The sequence below is a fragment of the Crocuta crocuta genome, unplaced genomic scaffold, assembly GCF_008692635.1.
Source record: "Crocuta crocuta isolate KB4526 unplaced genomic scaffold, BGI_CrCroc_1.0 scaffold24, whole genome shotgun sequence".
In the NCBI taxonomy this organism is placed as follows: Eukaryota; Metazoa; Chordata; class Mammalia; order Carnivora; family Hyaenidae; genus Crocuta; species Crocuta crocuta.
In genome coordinates this window covers 5,579,190-5,599,225 of record NW_027530974.1, presented here as the reverse complement: position 1 = coordinate 5,599,225, position 20,036 = coordinate 5,579,190, and positions in this window count along the sequence as shown.

The following is a 20,036-nucleotide window of genomic DNA, read 5'->3' as shown; positions in this document are numbered from 1 at the left end:
GCCCCACACGTGGTCCATCTGGATGTTGCCACCCTGAGTTCAGTGCTCTTTCTCATCTTCTCCTAAGAGCTCAAGGATAACAGCAGGTGACATCAGAGAAAAACAAAATCATTAGTTGTGTGGGGGAGGAGCCATAGCTGTCTGGGGAAAGGCAGAAAATGGTGGGCTTTTGGACCTTCCAGTAAGGGGCCTGAGTTTTTCATGTCTCAGAGGAGTTGTGCCCCAAGTGGATTAAGATGGAAATATAAAGGCGCCTAGTTATAACACTGTTTGTTACAGGGCAGAAATCAGCGTAAGTCAGGCTGGCCCTGGCTCTTTTCCAAAGGATTTTATTTCCTGAATCACCAAAACCATTTCCTTTTGCAGGCTGCTCCACAGCCCCCACCCTCAGCACAGAATTGCAAGAGGCTCCAAGGCCACTGCCCTTCTGGCCACACCTGCTGGTGTGGACTTTGTCCCAGTTAGGGGCTTTCTGCACCTTTGCTACAGATCAACCTTCACTGCCCTGGGCCATCCTTCCCTCGTCAGCTGCAGCCTTGAGGTGCTGCTGCCTCAGCGAATGTCCAGCGCCGGGCTGAGGGGGCCCACAGTCACATCCCAGGAGAGCTGGCTGTGCATGCGTGGTGCGAGGGCCCGCGGCTACCCGGGGTGGAGGCCGGATCCATGGGGACACTGGGAGAAGCCACATTAGGCGGTGTGTCCTCTGGGGATGTCCGTCCTGCAGCCTCCCAGGACCGTGCACCAGCCGATTCCTTGGCCTGCTGCACCCCCACCCCCCAGTGGGTAACCCGAGTCCCCGCAGGGCTAGTAGCTGCAGCCGCTAAGCCAGGGCTGCTCTGTTTTTTCTCAACGGCGAACATGTCCCAGCTCTTCTTCAATGTCAAAGTGTTTTCCCATGAACGCCAGGGGTAGCATTTCCCAGCCTTATCAGCCCTAGCAACCAGAAGCCCGGTTTCCAGGAAAGCAGCCACTTGATCCAACCTGGTGAAACCCACTCCCCAGCCGAGCAACTGACATGGCATTTATGCCCCAGCACTCAACAGCATGGTGTTTTTTTAGCTGTGGCCACATGACATCATTTCCAATTGGCCAGCCTTCCTGCTCCTCCTCCCCCATGCAGCTCACCCCACCCCCCACCCCTTCTCCTCCCTGCGGCTCAGGGTGGTATTTTGTGGAGTAGTGAGAATGCTTTGGGCTTTTTTGGGGGGCTCATTCCCTTTGTTTCTCAAAATATCCCTGGCCCTGGAGGCTCTAGTCGCTTCCCTGGGTAGAGACTGCGAGGCCCAGGCTCCAGGAACGCACGCGCTCGGTGACACAGGCTGTGGCTCAGCCCTGGGGGCGGGGCGGGCTGAGTGTCCCTGAGGAAGACCTTCTCCTTCAGTGGGGGCGCCTCCCTCCCTGTTGTGAAATGGGACGGCTGTTTCTCTGAACCCTGCATCCTGTGAGGCGCTTGGGAAAAAATAACCTCAATGCCCATAGGCCATTGTTTGGTACTTCCCACGCCTGGCACTTGTCTCTGAGTAAGTTTGGTGGCGCTCTGGCGGGCCACGAAACAGTGGCACTGTGTCTTGTGATATGAAGAGGTTCTTTTCCTAACCATATATGTCTCCCCAAGAGCACCAATAAATAATGTGGTCGCTCTGCCTGGGTTGTGTTTCCCCAGCTGGCCCAGGATCCCTCTGGCTCCTGCTCCCGGCTTCTCCTGTTTCAATTTCCATGTCCTCTCCGCTTTGTAACTCAAGGAGCTCCCTGGCGACAAACAGCTGACGAGCCGGCCACTCCTGGCCGTGGCACCTGGGGAAGGGGCGATGGGCACTGACTTGCAGGCATGCTCCGGGCTCCCTGGCCCCGGCTGCCATGACACACTGGAAGGTGAGCAAGGATGTGTGCTGGGGGGTAGGGGGGAGGCGGACTTCAGGTGCCAAACCCAGAGGATATGGCAAAGCCAACCAAGTGAGTAATGAGACAGGGAAACGTGCAAGAGTGTTTCTCACAGCAGAATCTTCCAGATGGTCCTCCCAACACACCCTCATCTTCCACCTGCGTCTCCTGCCAGAAATGGGCCACCGCTCACTGAGTGAATCGTAGAGCTCGAAGACCTTTCAAACCCATCACACACCAGCTCTGTATTTTACAGATGGTGAAACTAAAGCCTAGAGGAGAAAGAACTTGTCCCAAGTCAGGGTAGAGCTGAGGTTTGACCCAGCTTCTTTCCAGAGCGGTTATTCTGTACATGGGAGAGCTCAGAGGCTCCCCTCTCTGCCCACCCCAGCCCCCCACACATGTGTTTCTGTACTGCACCCAGGAAGGTGAGTGCACACCGAGACAGGGGGTGAGAGCGAGCTGCGAGATTAAAGGCTGTGGAAATCATAGATTTCATCCTTCAGGCTTGGTCCCTGTATTCTGTACCCCTTGCTCTAATGACCCGTTCCTAAGTGATGAATTTTTCCTGCCGGGTCAAATTAAATCCCCACCCGCTTAGCCCTGGGGGAGGGCACAGGTGGAGTTCTAGGTTCAGGCAACAGGGAAGAACAGTGAGGGCTCTTTGCCTCCAGCTGTTCTTTTATTATTGACTGCCTGGAGTGGATGGAGCCAAAAGGGGCCATGAGGGCGAAACATGGCACTTGGGAAGTGGCTGGCACTGCTGGTGTTGGTGGCTGAACGGTTACAGTGACAGCCAGTACGTCCCTAGGCTCTGAGTTATCCTAACCCTGAGCACTGTAGTGGACATTTCTGAGAAGTCCCCTAAAGGTGACAAAAACTGGAAGCAGCTTTGGGCTTTGAGGGGCATCTTCCCTCAGAGTTCTGGAATGCGGTGTGTTTATCTCCCGCACAGTGCGTGCCGCCCACCCTACCCACCTCTGTTTTCTCCTGAGCTCAGCATGCCATTGGCATTTAATAAACGTTAAAAAAATAGCAGCATCTGAGCCACTGACCTTCACATAAAGGCCTCTGAGACCATTGCCAAAAGGGTTCCTCCTTCACGGGGCCGGACCACGAAGGCCTGGAAGGGGAAAAGAGAAACACGCCCCCAGGACTGGGGCCATGGACGCCGGGGTCGAGGAGTAGTGTGGCATTTGCAACCAGGGCTCAAAGGTCACAGTATATGGAACAGGGCCAGATGGTTTAACGGAGATGCCTGGGCTCTGTGCCCTCTGCAAAGCAAGGATGATGCCTTTGCTCCATCTCACTACCCCACCAGACATTTCTATGCTCTGCAGGCCAATGGGTGTCACGTGTGCTTGGTGATCCCACATCTCAGACCCAAGCATTGAGCTGAAGCGGGGGCACTTCTGTTCCCCTGTCTGCTGTGCCTGTCCCTCCTCTACAAAATCTCTTCTACCATTGTTAGGCTGAGACTTCCTTGTCTGGTGGTAAAGGCCAGGAGGGACTGGGGTTTTCCAGCCAGTCTGAGTCAGGTTTTGATCTCTTCCTTTTAAAAAAAAAAAAAAAATTATACAAGCTTTTCTTTACCCTCAAGGCCTGGTCAGTGGAGTCTAGGCAAAGTCTTCTTTTGCTGCCCTCTCTCTGTCCCTTCCTCTTTTTCTTCTTCCCTAAAGACTGAAAAAGGTGAATTTTGTGGAGGGAGGGATCTGTGTCGCCTGAGGGCCTGGAACTAGAAGGCCAACTTTATGTAATGTATTTAACCTTGCTGCCTAATCAACTTGACAGGCGAGGCCGTTGAGATTTGGGGAGAGTAAGTGGGTGGCCAGGGTCAGCAGCTGGCTGGGGGACAAGGCTGTATCCCAGGTCAATCATACGCGGGCTCACAATGTCACACGCACTGCTCAGGGTGCTTGACTCGCTAGATCCCTCTTCTTCTCAATGACAGTGTTGTATGAGGGTGGCCATGGCTAGCTCCATTTCACAGATGAGGCAGCTGAGGCTCAGAAAGTTAAGTACCTTCCTAAAATTGTCATTTCAGTTTCTGAGCCATTGTCATACCAGCAACAGCTATTTCCCGGGAACCCTGGGCATTATGGATGGCTGGACTGTTGGTGTGACTAGCCATCCCTGTTTGCTCAGGATGCTCCCAGTCTCAGCAATGAAAATGCTGTGTCCTGGGAAACCCCTCAGTTTCTGCAGGCTGGACGGGGTGGTCGCCCCACTGAAAGCTCTTAGTCTTCCTTCCCCACGGTGCATCAGCTATTGCTTTTGATCTTCATAGCCACACACTATTAACTTTCCTTATTTTCTTGGGAAAGACAGGGGGCTCTGGAGGTGGAGAGCAGGTGCTAGTTCTTGGGTTTTTTTGTTATTTTGTTTTTTTTGTTTTTTTTTAGGATTACAGGGAGAAACGTAGCACAGTGCTGGGAAGGCAATGAATGCCCATGACATGGCCACTCCTGGTTCTAGCCTCACGTGGTGTGGAGGATAGGAGAATGGAAGGGACAACTGGGAGTGACAGCAAAACTGGGGACTCTGGTGCAGTGCAAGGGAGCTCTGAGTGGGCCGACTCTGTTTGCTGAGTTCCTCCTCAGGAAATGCCCGGCACTTCCTCCATCTCCAGGTCCTTGAGTCTGTGACTAGATCCAAGAGGCAGGCTGTAGGACATGGGTCAAATGTGAGGAAATCCAGGCATAGGGGGCCAGCAATTGCCCAAGCAAGGATGTGGGGAGTGAGGAGTTGAATTCAAAGCCATGATCATAATTGCAGGATGGAGATGCCTCTTCGGGATAAAAAGGATGGGGAAGAAGGTGCCTGAGAGTGACCCTGAAAAAAGCACAAGGAGGTGGGGGGGGCAGGAAGAAGCAGAGAAAACTGAATCTCTGTGGGAGCTGGGAGTATGAACAGGGCCCTCTTCCCACCTGTCAGGCATTGTGCTTTCCCACATATTAACCTGTTCAGGCCTCCCCAGTTCCTATGAGGTTGCTATCATCATCATCATCATTGACATCATCATCATCATCATCACCACCTCCAGTTTACAAATGAGAAGGGTGAGGCACAGAGGGGTAAAGACACTTGCCCAAGGTCACACAGCTAGTAAATGACTTAGCTAGGATTCAAACTTATCTGATGGTGAAGGATTAGTGGAGGTTTTTTTTCCCCCTCCTCCTCTTATTCTTTATTTTTTTTAAGTTTACTTATTTATTTTGAGAGAGATAGAGACAGCATGAGTGGGACAGAGAGAGAGAGAGAGAGAGAGGGAGAGACAGAGAATCCCAAACAGGGAACACTTGTCAGCACAGAGCTCAATGCAGGGCTCGAATTCACAAACTTTGAGATCATGACCTGAGCTGAAATCCAGAGTCAGATGCTTAACTGACTGAGCCACCCGGGTGCCCCTCCTCTTCTTCTTTAAAAATTATGCAACATTTTATTATTTACTGGCAAGTTCAGTGGAGTTTAGGCAGAATCTTCTTTTTCAGACAGCTCTCTCCCTTGCTTTTTTATGTTCTTTTCTAAAGGCTGAGAAAGGGTGAATATTTTAGCCCCTCTTCAGTGCTGCCTTTTTCCTGGCTCAGGCCCACCAGGGAGTAGGACTCGTATGTGGGGGTGGGGAGTTGGTGATTGGTAATCCCAAGTGTGCAAGTGTGTGTGTGTGTGTGTGAGAGAGAGAGAGAGAGAGAGAGTGCACGTGTGAGCGAATGTGTGTGCATTCAGATCAAAGTTGCTCCGGGAAAACATTTGGATACTGGAGCTGGAAGGTCAGCCCCACCTCACCCCTTCCTCCTTCATCTCTAATCCTTTATCAAGCCTTCATGGTTAGTCTGCTTTCAGGAGCACAGGGAAAGTGCCAAGCCCTGAGATCACCTGTTGGCTTTGTCCCAGCTCTAAGCTTAGGAAAGCAGCCTTTGTGAATCCCCTGCACCTGTGTCTGATGGGAAATAGGGGGTGGGAGGAGCACAGCAGGAAAGAGCCTGTTCGGGTTGTGGGTTCCATGCCCTAGGGAAGCTCTCACTCCGCCCCACCACTCTGGACAAATGGGACCCCCCTCTGCACCTCTTCCTAGTGTTACCCCTGCAGCCACCTCTTTTCTCTGGCCCATCACTCCCCTCTCCACCTATTCCCCCTCCCTGAGTCTGCACAGGGCTGGTCCTGGAACCTGTAGCACCAGCCCCTCTGTGAACAAAATGACCATGAATTATCACACATCAATAGGTTGAAATGGATGAATGACAAAAGCCCAATACCAGCCACAGTTGATGGTCCACCTTGTAATGAAATACAGAATCACTTTCTGCATAGTGAGGAATCCTGTTTCAAATAGCTTTCACCCTGGAAGCTTTCTTCCTGCCAATAAGTTAGGTAATTAGATCTATACCAGAGTGACAGAGAGAAGCCATTTCCAGGTAGAACGCATTTTGCGGAGCAACCAGTAAAGAAGCAGAAAGCTCCTAAAACTAGAGCATTGAGAGGGCATCTAGTGATTATGCTCCACCACGGTTGGAATAACAATACAGAGAATTAATCTTTACAGCTTATAGTAAGTACCCAATAGAGACCTTTGAATAAACGAGTAGAAACTCTGCTTTTATGTCTGTAGTTGGAGTGAGGAGACTGAGAGCCTGAGAATTCTGTGTGATCAGAATATCAATGCTCTTACAAAATTGTGATTATTCCAATCTAGACTGACTTGAAAGGTCGAGCAGTTTGAGACACAGAAATAGATCATGAAACCAAGGTGATGAAAGAAAAGAATCAGCCACTGATATACACATCCCTTTGTGGGAATTGGCTAAAAGCAGTTGCTGTGGCTTAGTGCACAGGTTATATACTGCCCAGCTTCAGAATGTACTTTTCATGGTGACTACAATGTGCAGGGTGTTTTGCAAAGTGATGGCTCTGGATAAGTGTTTTCCCAATCTCTTAGTGAAGGATATTTAGAAAGTGAGTAACAGAACAAAACAGTGCATGTGATTTTGTTTATCTATACATCTATATATGCTTGTCTTAATGGTTTAGCAAATTGCATATAATTCATTCATGTGGATTCAATCATTAAATTTTTTTGATTATGAAATAATTATAGATTTATAGGAAGTTGCAAAACAATGTACAAGGCGGTCCCGTGTGCCTCTAGTTTTGCCCATTGGTAACGTCTTATAGAACTAGATATAATATCAAAACGGGGAAATCGACAATGGTGCAATCCACCAAACATATTTAGATTTCCCGGGCTTTACATGTAGTCGTGTGTGTGTGTGTGTGTGAGAGAGAGAGAGAGAGAGACACACACACAAGTATATACACATCTTACCACACACGCAAACATCTTATACACACATCCAATGTCTTATCACATTAAACTGGTGGTAGATTCTTTTAATCACTACCACGATTAATATATAACTGGTCCATCCTCGAAGATCTGTCCCATCCTGCTACACTTTCCTCCATCCCTAATGCATGGCAACCACTAATCTGTTCTCCAGCTGTATAATTTTGTTATTTCAAGAATGTTATATAAATCGATCTTTTTTTAAAAAAATTGTCTATTATTTTAAAACTGATTCTTTTGCAACAGTTCTGGCATAAGCATTTCTACACAAGTGTTCCTAAGGAAAAGTGGTTGAACTAGAGACTCAACTGATTGAGAAGTTAAGAATACGGCCGTTGGAGGTACAGGCCAGGAAACCAAGAGAACAATTTTATTTATTAAGCACTTACTGTGTGCCAGGCACTGTTCTAAGGTTTTTTGGGTTTTTTTTTCAAATTTATTTTTGAGAAAGAGAGAGACAGTGAGTGCAAGAGGGGCAGGGAGAGAGGGAGACAGAATCTGAAGCAGGCTCCAGGCTCTGAGCTGTCCACACTGGGCCGATGAGTGGCTCGACCTCTCGAATGGTGAGATCGTGACCTGAGCTGAAGTCAGACGCTTAACCGACTGAGCCACCCAGGTGCCCCCATAAGGTTTTGTGTGGGCGGCATGCAGAATGGTACCTGGAGGGGCTGCTTTTTCTTTGGGGTCCTTGCCCCACCCTCACCCAGCATACACTCCTAGGTCTTTTGTGTATGCACTTCCTATTCGGTCATCATCCCCCAGAGAGTAGGAGTGTCTCTCCTTATTCTGAGAGCCTGGCCACTAAGTTGTTCTCTGGCCACTGAGTTGTTCAGCTTTGATTTTCCCTCCCCTTCAGTTCTTAGCAAGCTCTGGCTGCCCAGTGAGCTGCACGTCCTTCCTCTGCTTATGGTCCTTGGATTGTCCTTGCTTCTACCTCCCAGCTGCTAGGACCAAATGCTATCTGGCAGCTGGACAGGTGGCCTTCACTGTTGGCATCATGTCCTGTAGCCACTAGGCTGCCTCAAGGTTCTCACCTCTGAAGACCTAGAGAGAAACATACACAACCATTATTGATACCCTTAGCATTTCCAGGAATTAAAGATTAATGGAGAGGAACTCATTGTTCTAAATTCCCAGCTGGATATGAGATTTAGGAAATTCCCTTCTTGAGGTTATTAAGGCTCAGTGGCTTGGTGAAGCTAGGTTTCTAGAGACATAACATAATTGGCCTATTATCTGGGAACTTGGGGCCGAATTGGCCCAGATTGACATTGATTGAGAGACTTTAGATCCCAGGATGGATTGTTGGCATGGGAGAGTTCTTATGTTGGGAGATATGTGAAAACACTTCTGTGAGCACGATGGGCCTGAACCATCTTGGTTGCCATCCTGTCTGAAGTAAAGGCATACAGTAAATATTACTTGAAAGCCTCTGTGGCACTTTGATTTTGCAAAATCTCTACTATTTGTAAGTGGGCCTATGGCCTGAGGCAAAGAAGATACAGTCTTGATGTTTCAACTTTTCCTGAACACCAATGAATATACTACAGCTATTCTGTAGGCCAAATCCTCTGGTATTATATTCCAGTGGAGGTTGGAATACTAGATTGGATATTTACAACCATTTTGAACTTGGGACACTTGTCACTGTTTGATTAGCACTATGGATAAGTACCTCATGTTGGCTAGCATATATGCTTTATTTATTAAGGCAAATAATGATTGATTGTGTTGTGAATTGCAACAGGAGATAGTCTGAATTTAATGATTCTTTCTGTGTTAGAATCTGAGACCATGAAGCTGGAAGTCACAAAGACTGGTATTTGAGTTCACAACTCATATAAGGAGAGAAATAGATCATTGTGTTATTGCCACTGGCACATTAAAAACTATGTGATCACTTTCACACCAAATGGTAGGCACTTTGGTAACTTTGGACATTTACTGGTGACTTATTAAACTATTGGTCTTTAACCTTTTACCTTGGAAACCCCCTCTTTCTCAGGCCCCTCCTTATTATAGTTAAAATAGCTTAAAGTCCTTGTGAATTCTTCAAGGACAAAAATCGATGGATTCCCTCTAGAGTAGATTCCAAATCAAAGCAAACAACATTAAAGGAAAGTCCAAAGCATGCTGATCAGAAATGAAACATTGGGGAATATTTTGTTTATAAATAAGAGCTCTATGATGCACTGACAGTGTGATTTTCTATAAAGAGAAGTTCTTGGATTTATTACACAGACTCACTGTCCACCCTTTTCACTGCATGGCAAGTGTCCTTCTGGTGAGAAGTACATTAAAGACTCCCATCTCTTATCTACAATCCTAAGATCCAGAAAGCTATGAAAACCAAAAGCATTTTGTATATCTAATACCATTTGCCAGCAGAATCTGACCTGAACTGACCTGAAACTATTAATAGGCTTTATTTATCTCCCCTATCATGAATCTTCATGTTTCATTGCAGAAATATTAATGTTTGCATAGGGGGCAATGCTCCCCTCTGAGTGGTGTTATACAATATAGAGTATATACACTCCATTATCATTCTAAAAATCTGAAAAATGCTGAATTCTGTAACACAGCTGCCCCACGGGTTTTAGATAAGGGATTGTGGACCTGGAGCACAATCCTTTTTTTTTCTTTTTTTTTTCTTTTTCATGCTATACAAATATCAGATCCTGTTTTTGATAGGTGATGGGACCCAACCAGATGGCTGAGCTTGTCAGGCCTCTAGTCCCCTTTTACTGACAAAGGCTAAGGCAACATGATCCCATGTTAAACCCTGAGCTCCAGCATTTCCTCTGCCTGCACAGAGTTCAAGTACTGGCAGCATTGTCTTTAGGCTGGCCAGACAGAGGTGGCTGAGTACTGTGAGTCTGCATTTCCAGGGGACATTTTCCAGCCCCTTCCACAGCCTCTCCATCTGGAGGCAGGGAGTAGGTGGTGAGTGCCAGGCTCATTGCTGCCAAGGCTCACCCTGGAGTGCATGAGACCTTAATGGTAAACCCACATAGCCACTTGTTCATTGATTTGTCAATGCATTCATTCACTCAGTTAACATTGTGCACCTTTTGTGAGTCAGGTTTATTTTATTGAGATCCTTGTGCAAAGTGAGAGAGAGAGAGAGAGAGTGTGTGTGTGTGTGTGTGTGTGTGTGTGTAGCTTGGACCCAGGATTTTCCTAGACAGTGTTTCATAGAATCCAAGAGGTTCTATTAAATCTCTTTAAATCTATTAATGGATTTTGGAGGAAAAAGGTTTCCATGACCAAGTAAGTCTAGGAAGTGATGAACTAAGCAGAGTTAAAGAGGTTTCTGTAAAGTAATGTGTGTGGTAAACATCCCAAAGGGGGCATTAGCATTGACCAAGGAATGCTTGCCCATGGACCACTATGTACTTCTCAGCTCATGTTATTTTTGCATTCCATGGAGGCTGTAGGAGGCATTCTGTAGATGACAGAGCTGAATGATTCCATGAAGCAATGGGAGAAGTTTCCACCATGCTTAGTCTCTGCCATTTTGCCTCTTCCAACTACTCTGAAACAACACAGAAGTGCAGGTGGCCACCTGGGCTAGCATTGCAAAGGAATGTTCTTCTGAGGTTGTATGATCTTGAAAAGTAATAGTCCTTTGAGAGCAACTTTCAACTGAATCTCTTTGAACTTTTTTTTATTCCCTAGACAGCTTGCCTTCCACGCTATTGTACTACATAGCACTGAAAAGCATTATTGCCCTCTGACCTATTAGCATTTTAGGAACCAAGATTTCTCATGATCCAAGACTATTGGACAAGAGGTGTCCTGTATTCATGACTGGTTTCACAGTCTATCCTAGGAAAACCAACAAACATGCACCAGTGTAGGATTTTAAAATAGTCTCCACAGTTAAGATATTAATTTTACTGAACAAAAGTTTATTATGACTAATGTGTGGGACAACTTTTTGCCAGAGAAGAGGTATAGTCTTGAAGTAGTATGAGAATAGTGCTTGCTTGCTTGCTTGCTTTCTATTTAATGTTTGTTTGTTTGTTTGTTTGTTTGTTTGTTTGTTTTGAGAAAGAGTGAGCAGAAGAGGGACAGAGAGAGAATCCCAAGCAGGCTCCATTCTCTGAGTGTGGAGCCTGATGCAGGGCTCAAACTCACGAACTATGAGATCATGACCTGAGCTGAAATCAAAAGTCAGATGCTTAACCAACTGAGCCACCCAGGTGCCCCAGCGTTTACTTTCTTAAATAGTGATTTGAGTTTTATTTCTGAATTGCAATTGGATTCTTTTATCATGTTTGTGGTTGTAGCTGTCGTTATTATAATTATTTCTGCCACCGACTTCCTCTCTGATGGGAATTATGCCACTTTATTTCTGTTTGATTTTATGATGCCTTAGTTTCCCCAGAGGAAAATGAGGATTTGTGAGTATTTATGGAGAAATCTCTGTGAAATTGGGAATACTCATAGTGTAGAAAATTGTAGGTAGTATGAAATGACTTCTTTTTTTTTTCTTTCAGAGATCACTGTGTAGTAAAGCACTCAACAGAAGTGTGGACAGGAATGTAAGTAACGCTCTTCTGTCTCCTCAACTAGTGAATCCTTCAGTGGTCAATGGAGATTTGCAGCACTTGTTGAGTACATAAATGATTGCTTAATGATCCTCAGAAGGAAGGAAGGAAGGAAGGAAGGATAGAGGAGGGAGGGAAGGAGGGAACAATGGAGGAAACCATCTTCTGAGCTAGCAGGTAACAGAGTGTCCCTGTTATTCTTTTCCTGTCACAGAATTCAGGAGATGCATAGAATTTTTTCTTCACAATTCTTTCCAAATACTTATGAAATATTTTTCAATATTCCCAATTTCCTTAGATGTTTTTTGTTCCCTCTCTTAGGTGGGTGAGTTAATCATCTCATTGATCAGGGCTTTCGTTGATTCACTGCATTTTAAAAGAATACACATTTCCCATTTTCATTCTTTGTGTCCCTACAAATCTGTGTCCTTTAGTCGTAAGGTCAGCCCCCATTTGGCCTGTGTGCTAGCTGGCTAGATCTGCATGCTACTAATATTTAAATCACTGATCCTTTCGAAATAGTCTATGCAAACCCAAGTGACCTCAGTGCAATAGACATTTTTCTTCCCTAATTGTAGGAGAGCCAAGTTCACTCTGTTCCTGGACCTTCTGCCTCACATCGCCCCACATTTCCTTCTCCTTGAGGGGCCATTGCATGGAAGTCAAGGATTTGTGGTCCAGGAGATGAGGGGTTTAATGCCACCCTAGCTACTCACTCATCCATCATGGGGTCTTAGGGCAAATCTCTCTACTTTTCTAGCCTTACGTTATTCCACAGAGCTATCCTGCAATGCAATGAGCTCAGTGTGGCATGCTTTGCTTTTCTCTGGTAGAATGCCACAGGAAGCCCAGGGCAGGGGCAAGCAGTGCTAGGTCTACACTGTGGCCATCCCTCATCCCACCCAGTATCCAGGAGTTCCCAACCTGCTGGGGCTAAGAATGCATCCCTGAGCAGCCTGAGCCGGCTAAGGCCCACATCTTTTGCCACAACCCCTGCTCGCATGGGGAAAAAGAAGTATTGCCACCTAGGAGTCTTTTGATTGGTTAATAATAATAGTAGTAGTAGTAATAGTAGTAATAACTCCAAACACGCTATTCTGGGAGCCATGAGATTTCCCAGATCTGGATTCTGAAGTATGTTAGCTCCAATTCCCTGCATTTCACTTTCTCTATCTGTAGTCATCTTTAACACTGAGTTCTTCCACATCTCTTAAGCACTATTTTTAATACTTACTGTGTAACAACTCTACGGGTACAATTTGCAATGTCTATTTTCTGGAATAGGAAACTGACGCTCCAACCCGTTCACAGAGGCACTAAGCAGTGGATCTGGATTCTAGCCAGGAAGTCAGGCTAGAGGCTTCTGAGTACTTACTGCACTGCCTTCCTTAATTAAGTGACTTTTGGGGCAGATTTACCCCCAGGCCAAGAACTCCTTACCTTCTGGGCTTTTGAGATACAAAACAATAAACCCACTTCTCAGGTAACTTCCATTGTTGTTTTCTGCATTTACTTAATTAATCAGGTGCTCCAGTCCTCATTATGGGATGCACCTGGTCCTTTTCTGGTCTTTGCCAGTTAGCTATAAAAGTCCCCAAACACATATTGGTATAAAAAGGCAACCTTTTGTCTTCTGTTTGTGGTGTTTTTCCTTGAATTTCTGAGCATAAGAATGAGCGTAATTATGGAAAGACAGAGATAGTGGTTTTATAAACCACCAATTAATGAGTCATTCTGCTGTGGTCCTGTTGCTGCTGATAAAGATCTCATCATTTGGAACAACCAAATCCGGGCATTTCAAGAGACCAGACAGCTATTCTGTTTTGCAAGGAGAGGCTGGATCCTTTGAAGCCAGAGTGCCCTATTCTCCTTTCTGAGGTGTGTGCAGGGTTCCTCTAAATGCCAGCTTTGTGTGCACATCTGAAGGCTCAAGAGAAGATGTGATGCTGGTGATGAGGGCGTGCCTTGTGCAGCCAGAGCTGAGCTGTTTTCCTGTCCTGCCCACACGGGGCCCTTTCCTCCGCTGAGGGATCCCTGTGCTCACCTAGAGATAAGGCAGCACAGAGGTTTGCCTGGAAGCTAAAAGCCCACCTCCTCTGTACTCCTGGCAGCCTGCAGGCGGGTGACTGGTCCTGGTTGGCTCCCAGTCCCACCCTGGGTGCTTGGCTTCTCCTATTTCAAAAGGAATCTCTGCTTGAATAAAGCCCGAGAGGAAATGAGTTCAGAGGGAGGGAGGTGTCCCATTTCCAGAAAAGGCTTCAGATTCAGACTCTGACCTCACCTGTCCGTCCACCTGCAAAGGGCCTATTGAAAGCAAGGCATCCTAGACCTTGGCCCCTGCCTTTGAGTCACTAGGAAGCTCCTTCCTTGTCTTCTTGTCTGGCCCTGGGTAATTTTTGTAGGGAGAGCTTTTGCTTGCGGTTTCCAAGCTAAAGCATCTTTTTCTTATTTCTGTAGCAGGAAAAGACTTCAGATCGCAATGACATGATTTATATTGATTCCCAGGCAGGCATCAGAACTTCTGAGTGGAGGGTGGGAATCCAAAGGGAGGTTGAGTGCCTAGCCCCTAAGTGTCCCTGATTGAGAACCACTGTTCCCAGAGCCACGTTCAGCTACTGTGATAGTATCTCTTTTGCAGAGGTTGGGTACTATCAAATGAGACCTTAAATCTCTGATTTACTCCCCTCAGGCTGTGTTGTGTCAGGGTTCCAGCACCCCCACATCTGCATCCAGTTGAGCTGGAAGAGCTTATTCTGACTTAGCCTCAGAGTGAATACTTTGCTTTCTCAGGGAGCAGTCAGTGGGTGGTGGGTCAAGGTGCGGACCTGGATCACAGCCCTCATTTTTAGGCTCTTGGTTTTCTTACATGCACAGGGAATTCATACTCATGATAAGATAAAGATGAAGACTAGGGGCGCCTGGGTGGTTCAGTCGGTTAAGCATCCGATGTTTGATTTCGGCTCAGATCATGATCTTACGGTTTATGGGTTTGAGCCCTGCATTGGGCTCTGTATTGAAAGCAAAGAGCCTTCTTGGAATTCTCTCTCTCCCTCTCTCTCTGCCTCTGCTTGTGCTCACACACACACACTCTCCTTCTCAAAAGAAATAAATATATTTTTTAAAAAGATAAAGATGAAGACTGGTAATAGCGAACGTTTGCTGAATATCAGGCATTCAACCTACTGCTTCGTGTTCATTTTCTTCTTAAGCTCTACAACTCCATGAAGCAAGCACCACTTCTATGCCCATTTTATGGATGAGGAAGTGAGGTGTACACATCAATTACATGTCAGCCTCACACAGTTGGGAATTTGTCAAATTTAGATCCAAAATATTTTTATTTTTACTCCTTGTGATAACCTCACTGTACTATTTTTGGAATCAACCAAAGGTCCGTCTGTCTGTCTGTCTATCTGTCTGTCTGTCTGTCTATGTATCTATCTATCAAGAATCTATCATTTATTTGGAGAGGGATCTACTTTTCACTTCCTTGAATCCTTGAGACCACCTGGGTTACTTCCAGAGCTGACAGGGTAGAGGGATGGTGGACAGCCTGATCCCAGATCCGCTCCTTGCCAGAAATCCTTGCACAAATTAATCTAGGGTAAGACTATCCTGTTGCTGATCTACCAGGTAAGGCCCTGAGATTTACTAATATAGCCACATCTGCCCAGTTGGGGGGAGGGTAACATTTTTTGCTCCAGGACCTTCTTCCATCCCTTCCAGCCTTTACACCAGCTCTAGCCCCTACCCTTACCCCCACAGCCTGAGTGTCTCTCTTCTTCCAACACCTCTGGGACTTCACCTGACTTCACCTGGGGCCACATCTGGATGATCTTCCAGTGTCATCCATCAGCACGGAGAGATTAGAATTCCCCTTGTCATCAGTCTGTGTGTGTGTGTGTGTGTGTGTGTGTGTGCGCGCGTGTATGTACGCTCATGAAATAGCTTTACCAAGATAATTCACATACCACAAAATTCACCTATTTCAGGTCTACAAATCAATGGTTTTTAGTATATTCAGAGTTGTTTAACCATCGCTGCAGTCCATTTGAGAACATGTTCATCATTTAAGAAGAAACCCCTTCAACTATTCCCTTTACCTGTCCCTTCCTGTCCCAAGGGAGCAATGAACCACTAATCTACTTTCTCCCTCTCTGTCTCTCTTTCTCTCTGTTTTAATTTTATAGGTAGACAGGGAGAGGAGCAAAGTGAAGGCCTTTTCTCTTACAGTAAAAACTGTGATCATTTGCAGGACAGTGTGGACTTCCCTAGTATAAGAATCCCTTCCCAAAGAGTGGGCTCAGCAAGACTGGAGGTCAGAGGTCACATGGCCATTCACCACCCAATACTAAAGCCCCTGCTCCCTTCCTCTACCCATTGGACTGGAGGATTGCAGGAGACACCCCTTTCCCAGAGGACCCACTCGTTAATAAAGTGAAGGACTGTTACCAAAAAGCCAATGGCAGTGCAGACACTGGGGCCTCCAGGCAGCATTAGAACTGAAGGTGTGTGGTGCCAAGGTTGGAAGGAAACTAAGAAGTCCTTACCATTCTTTTAGGGCCCATTTCTGGATCGGGAACTATGGCTCAGAGAGGTTAAGACAGGACTGGCATCTGGGTGTCTGGAAATCCTGGGCCTGGAGTTCTTGCAGCAGAATAGACCATGTCAGCTAAGGCACACAGCTGGCCAGGACAGTTTTCTTAAAATTTATTTTATTTTTCTATTTGTGGAGTCAGTGTGGCAGAAGGAGAGAGAGAATGTTAAGAAGGCTTCATGCTCAATGTGGAGCCCGATGCCGGGCTTAGTCCTACAACTCTGGGATCACGACCTGAGCTGAAATCAAGATTCTCAACCAACTGAGCCACACCTGGGCACCTTGCAGCCACACCTTGCAGCACACCTGGGCTGCAAGAGTTTGAAGGGAATTGCAGGAGGTGTGAACGGAGCACTGGGAGAAAGGCACCAGTGCCTTGTGACTGGAAAGCAAAGCACTGTCTGGGAGGGTCTCCCCACAAAACTCTATTAGCTACTTATGGACTGAAAGCCGGGACTGATTTTATGCAGGAGAAACCCTGCCACCCACCTGGGCAGGGGACCAAGAGCACAATACCACAGGTGGTTCATGTGGGCCCAGGGTGCTCCAGGACAGATGGTGTCACTTCCAAGACTGGCCAGGAGGAAAGATTAGGCTGACCCTGCTGAGGCTCAACTACAGAATGAAAGATCATGCTCTTGAGATTGTAGGAGACAGGAGAGGCAAAGAAAGGCTGTGTGGTTCCTGTATTGATGGAGTCTATATACAAGGCATGATCTTGGATTGGGTTGTGAACCAGAAAGGACAAGGTAACATGGCTGGGACCAATGGTGGAGATTGAATGGGGTTTCTGGTTTGGAAGCCAGTACCATTATCAAAGTGCATTTCCTACTGTAGATGACTGTACTGTGGTTATGCATTAGAGTGTCTTTGCTTTTGGGAAATACATGTGGGAGTATGTAGGAGGGATGGGGCATCAGGTTTACAGCTTGCTTCCAAATAGTTCAGAAGGGGAACCAATGGAGATGGAGGGAGGAGAGAGGGAGAGAGAACAAGAGACAGAGAGGAAGCAAATGGGGTAATCTGGGTGAAGGGGATATGGTAGTTCTTTGTACTATTCTTGCAACTTTTCTGTAAATGCAGAATTATTTCAAAATAAGAAAAAANAGAGAGCCCCCCCCCAAAACCCCAAACCACACCAAACCAAGAAAGCAAAACAAGAATCCTCAGGAGTTCATTTAGTGCCCTCATCCTTGTCATTAGAAAGATTTCCAGAGAAGGATTTTTAAAATATTTATTAAAATAATATTTTTATTCATATTACTTAAAAGTTCTTATTATTTCAAAATGTGTCTTAATTTAAAGTCTCCAGAGGAGAAATTTCTCTTGGATATTCTCAGGATCAAAAGTGTACTGGGGCAAGGGGCGCCCTGGGTGGCTCAGTGGGTTAAGCATCTGACTTCTGCTCAGGTCGTGATCCCTGTGAGGTCATGAGCCCCACGTTGGGATCATGCTGCTGTCAGCGCAGGGACCACTTTGCTTTGGATCCTCTGTCCTCCTCTCTCTCTGTCCCTTCCCTGCTTGTGCAGGGGTATATTCCCTTGAATGCACCATTATTCAGTTTGTTTTTAGTGTTAAAAGTCCTCTGGGAACTGGAAGTGATGAATTGTGTATTCACTGCTCTTGAGCATAGGGAACGCTCATGCTTCCTCCACCTGAGCTATCAGAAGGTGCAGAAAGGACCAGCTGGCCCATGGGAGTTGTGTTAATGAGTAGTGATCTCTGGACTGAGGCAACACATCTCCCTGGGTGGTTAGGATGCTATTATTTAGCCCAATGACATAACTGAAGCAGTTGTTTTGAGACATGTCTAGACAACCAGGAGCATGTTAATTTAATAATAATCCTTTGCTTCTCAGACACAGGTAGGTGTGTGTGTGTGTGTGTGTGTGTGTACTCACCTTTACCTATACTGGCATACACACATGCACACACACATTTACATCTGTTGTATAGAACCTGGAGGCCCCCACACTATGGGTGTGCTTGGGATCTGTTCCACCTCTCTCTCTGTTCCCACCCTTTAGTGCTCCCTTCTGTAGTGCAAGGAGCTGGAAGTTTGAAAACTACATTGTCTGGATTCTCTTGTCATTTTGGTTCCTGTTAGTGTCTGCAATGGCAGGTGCTGTCCCATGATTGGAAGGAAACAAGACTTTCTGTCTTGTTGCCTCAGCAAACAAGCAAAAGTGGCAGCAAAACTGGAGCTTTTTGGTCCCTGCCAAGGCAATGTTTTTTCAACAACTGTGGGCAGCCTCAGGAGGAGAGTGTGGGGTCTGGGCTCCCACTGCATCAGCTGAGTGTGGGATCCTGGCCTACTGCACAGGTGGGTGGTGAGGGACAGGCACTCCAGCAGCCATGGGGGCCACCATGTGGGCTCTAGTTTTTCTCTTTGACTTCAGCCCTAGACTTGGTAGCAGATCTCTAATGTTATTTATCTCTAGTTAACCTTACCTTCCCCACCCCCTCTCATTTTCTCTGCCCTTCCAATAGTTTGTGATCATTCCCTATATTAAATTCCTTCTTTTTGAAACACCTGGAGTGGTTTCTGATCCTTCAGGTTTTGAGGAATAGATGGAACATTCTTGTCTTGACACCTTGATGATTGCCAAATGGCTTGCAGCTATGGAACAAGACAGTTTGGGTGAGGAATGTCTTGTTTTTGTTCTTACTTCTGATGCTAAGAATTTAATTGGGTAGAGACAGGTCTGCAGTATTTATCTCTGATTTTTTCTTGTCCTTGTGACATTTGATGCAATTAAATACTTTTTATTTCCACTGTCACCCAAGTACCTGTTTCCAGTCAGACTCACAACAACATTTCTTACCTTCCACAATGTTAACAGAGCCTCCATCATACTTAAAAACCTCCTTTTGGTTTATAACTTGGGTCAATCCTTCATCTCTCCTTGTCTTTGTTCTTCCATTGATTTACTCATCCTTTCATAATTAATCATCTCATTCAACCAACAAAAATTTCAACTCTAAACAGATGTTACTGTGAGCATCTAGTATGTATGATGAGACATAGTAGACTAGTATGAATCCCCAGTATGAATCTGGAAACACAGGGAGCTATATGGACACACTTGCTGTCCTCATGAGCACACTGGTTAGTGCAGCCGAGGGGCCAGTAGACAAGAAATTTCCAGGTGGTATGAGGAATCCTTCAATCGGGGGCACACTAAGCTTTAATCTACCTTTTCATTGAAAGGCATATTCTTGTTGGAGCACCTAGGTGGCTCAGCCAGTTGAGCTTCCAACTTTGGCTCAGGTCATGATCTCATGGTTCGTGGGTTTGAGCACCCCGTTGGGCTTTCTTCTGTCAGTGCAGAGCCTGCTTTGGATCCTCTGTCCCCCTCTCTCTATGCTCCCCACTCATGCTCTGTCTCTTGAAAATAAATAAACGTTTTTTAAAAGGCATATCCTTGCTATTCCCCCACTAAATAAATGCACATGAGCCTCCATGATCCACTGTACCTCACACACAAGGAAGCACTGGTCTGGCCTGACATAGAACATAATTTAATAAATGATTAATGTAGTTAAAATAAAAATAAATAAAATCTGGAGGCAATAGCTTCTCAAACACGGTATGAGAGTCTGAGACTAACAAGCAACCCAAGTGTAGAAGAGTTGTCAGTGGGCTTTCAACAGTGAC